The 3,405-nt window shown below is 40.9% G+C and overlaps 1 non-coding gene across 1 annotated transcript; it reads right to left on the bottom strand.

Annotated features, from left to right (window-relative positions):
• Window positions 1–78: 78 nt before the first annotated feature.
• Window positions 79–210, bottom strand: LOC121101829. Its single transcript, XR_005833841.1, has one exon. It is a non-coding gene; the product is annotated as a small nucleolar RNA SNORA72 (small nucleolar RNA).
• Between the last annotated feature and the right edge of the window lie 3,195 nt (window positions 211–3,405).

The raw sequence follows: 3,405 nt of genomic DNA, 5'->3' as shown, positions 1-3,405 counted from the left end.
TGTCATTTCTCAAGGATGATCAGATACCTAGAGTCACAGACATTTCCCACATAAGATGCATCATATAAATCAGACTTGGTTTATCACCAGCACTGATAAAACCAGACCTAGGGGAAGAATGAGGTCTGGGGACACATGCATGGTCTTAATACAGTGAATGTTTATCCTGCCCCAATTATTACAAAATCAGAACAGCAAGAATATTCATGGAGTATGTTCAACTTTTTAAAAAATCCACAATATAGTCAATGACATGCATACACAAGGCAGTTATCCTCAGTATACTCATGACAACCCTGCTGCTAAGCTTATTGATCTTCTCTAATGAATTATCTGTTTTGTTGACATCTGCACTCTTCAATTCCAGAGTCAACCCCACATTTCCTCAATAGTCCACCTCTCCATTTCCATTTATTTGCAGACTGTCCACAGAGACAATCCACTAAAAAGAGGACAACACTCACCTTGGAACCTGAATGCTTGGGTCCAAGCTTTAACTTGTAATTTAATCAACGGTGCACAAAATCTGATTTTCCTTGTCTCTGTTTCTGTGTGAATTATCTTACACTCCTTCCTCATCTTTTCCAAGCAAGCAGGTGGTTAAAGCATTACCATTAGGGAAAGCTTTGGAAACCCACACAAAGCCATTGTCCTTGCTTGGTGGAAAGTTAAAGAGATAGTTATCTATTCTCAGAAGCTTTATGGCGTGAACTATGGGGATCTGCCTCACAGAAGCCACTATTAATTTCTTACAAGTGCATTTGCAGAGTATTAGACACACTCAACTTCAGGTCTAAACCTAAAGACATATTCCATCCAGTTGGATCCTCAAAATTCCGCCGGAAGATAAGGAGGCAAGGGACCATTTTCCCCATTTTGCAAATGAGGAAAGGGAGGCTCGAGGCTTAGCAAACTGACCAAGATCACGCAACCAGAAAAGGGCCAAACCAGAATTTGATTTTTCAACTTTTCTAATCCCTAGTTGTTCACCTTGCAACATCTTTAACAAGAAGGAACAAAGCAGTGCAGAAATCCCTTCTCAGTGCAAGGAACGACAATTTAATAACCCAAGAGATTTAATGTACCTCCAAAAAGATTCACTTTTCCCCTACTTACATTGAAAGAGTTAGGTTCATTCTACATTCTCATAAACTGATTTAAAACAATCAGGAGAAGGCTCATTAAGCTTCACCTACACAACAAAAATAAAACACTTAGCATTCATGCGCAACTTCACATTTTGTAGATACTGACAAGGAGCTACCAAGAATTTCTTTCATAGATGGCTATTATAATTATTTCACAACACAGAACACCTAGACAGGCCTCCTTTTTATCAGAAAGAGAGGTTTTAAAGGTCAATTTAACAATACCACTTTCAATGTGAGAGCTCCCAGCCTCAGTCTGGTGGGACATGTTCTTGAAGTCTTGCACATTTAATTTACAATGAGCTTCCATAAATTGTAGTCTTTAGCTGTCTCACGTGATAGAGGTCACGCACATAGGCTGAAGCTTAGCTGCAGACAGACACTATACAGTGCATTCTAGTCATTTCCAGCTCAAGACACAGAAGACTCCAAACTCCTACAGTAATGAGATGTTGACAATCTCTTTGACTCAGTGAAATGAAATGCTACCGAACCCAGTTTAAATTCTTCTGAAGTTTTCAGGGAGAGTGAGTGATCCCAGAGCAGCTTTTGCAGGTATACGTCTGCATGAATAAGACACAATGTGATGTCTGCAAGGCGAAGGATGGGTTTGAGACAAGAGGATTTTGTGTGTTGCAAAGTAGTACAGACCAAGGGAGCCACACATGCAAGGTCTTCACGCGTGTCTCGCCAGATCGTGGCTTGGTTGCACTAGCTGCTTTTTGTGAGTGTTCAGTTCATCAATAAATGGGACAGAAGATCCGAGCCTACCTTTTTAATTATAAAATGCTTCTCTCTCCCCCACAATCAGACTTCTACTGATTTCAGCACTGAAAAAGAATGTCATCATCATAATTCCTAGTAGCTTGCTTCTGTTTCCGCTTCAGTAGATACCCTGTAGATGGGAAGTCACATAACAGCTTTGCATCCCATCAAGTTGCCTCCACCCGAAAACAGCTGCAGTGCTTATCTAATTAAACCCCAGCGCCAAACTGTGAGCTTGTGCATCAATCATTAATATTGTATTTTGGATCACTTTAAATTCTGACTGAGGGTACGTGGCTCCCCACACATTGGTCTCTGAAGGAGATTTTTCAAATAATCTTTAAGTGGCATTGAAAAAATAAAACAAGCTGCCTGCTGTTTGACGAGAGCTCTACTACCCTGCTGCACCCTGATTAGCTGTTAATACTAATTGAGAGATGAATATTGCTTCTTCCGAAATGCTAAAGATTTTTTTATTATTATTATGAAAAGGAAAATGCAGTTCTTCTTGCCTCAGAAACATGGCTCCTTGCCCAAATTTTAAAGAGCACCAAAAGAATGATGGTTTCTGGGTCTCTCGTCTACAGTGTGTGGAGTCATTATAGTGAATCACTTCTTTACTCTGCGGGGCCATCCACAAGTTAGTGAACTGTGATCTCCACGTGGGATTTGCACATTCATATCCTACATCTGGAACGTGGAAATGGTCTTCGCAGAGATCTGATAGCCCAGAAATATTTATGTAAATCTCTGTCCTGCTAAGGCACATGTTGATGCACTTGGGTTCAAGCTCATAAACCAAGAGGAGCAGTTTCCTACATTGCTATCCTAATAGACTAAAGCCAACAGGCTAAGCCAAATGGGACAATTTAGACAAAGAGAGATTGGCAAAACCAAATGAATGTCTGCTTCCTTCTAGCATTCTAGGAAAAATACCAAGCAGCTGTGCCAAAGCATACTGCTCTTCTTTGTTAGGAAAAACACTCCGACCCACTCGAAATCAGGGGATGCCATCGGCACCAGGTTCAGTAAATCTGTATGTAAGACAGACATCCTAACAAGGCATGCTCGACTGCAGAAACACAACGCACACCTAGCTCAGCACAAACACAGCTTAAAAATCATAAGGACATAGAACAAAGCATGGGAACCATGAGGTTCTCATTCCTATAAGCCGAGACGCCTGGGCCTTTGCCAGGGTACTGCCTGGCACTTGGCCACATCATCTACAGAGTGATGGGAAGTCTTGGAGAATACAAATAAGAGAAAGAGGATGATTCAAGAGTAGCAAAAATATAAGGAAAAGACAGAGGCTTAGGATGGCATAGTGTAGAGAAGAGAAAACTAAAAGATTTATCAACAGTCTGAAAGCCCATATGAAAGATCCTAGTGATGCTTAGAGGAATCTCCTGAGTCTAGTTAACACAGATCAGGACATAGGGATTAGGACTGTCAATTTAGCTAAGCTAAAACTACATTTCCCAGAATTCCT

The sequence above is a fragment of the Ursus maritimus genome, unplaced genomic scaffold (assembly GCF_017311325.1).
Source record: "Ursus maritimus isolate PB19 unplaced genomic scaffold, ASM1731132v1 scaffold_900, whole genome shotgun sequence".
Classification (NCBI taxonomy): Eukaryota; Metazoa; Chordata; class Mammalia; order Carnivora; family Ursidae; genus Ursus; species Ursus maritimus.
Note: the sequence above shows the minus strand (reverse complement) of the source record. Positions and strands in the feature narration are given on the sequence as shown.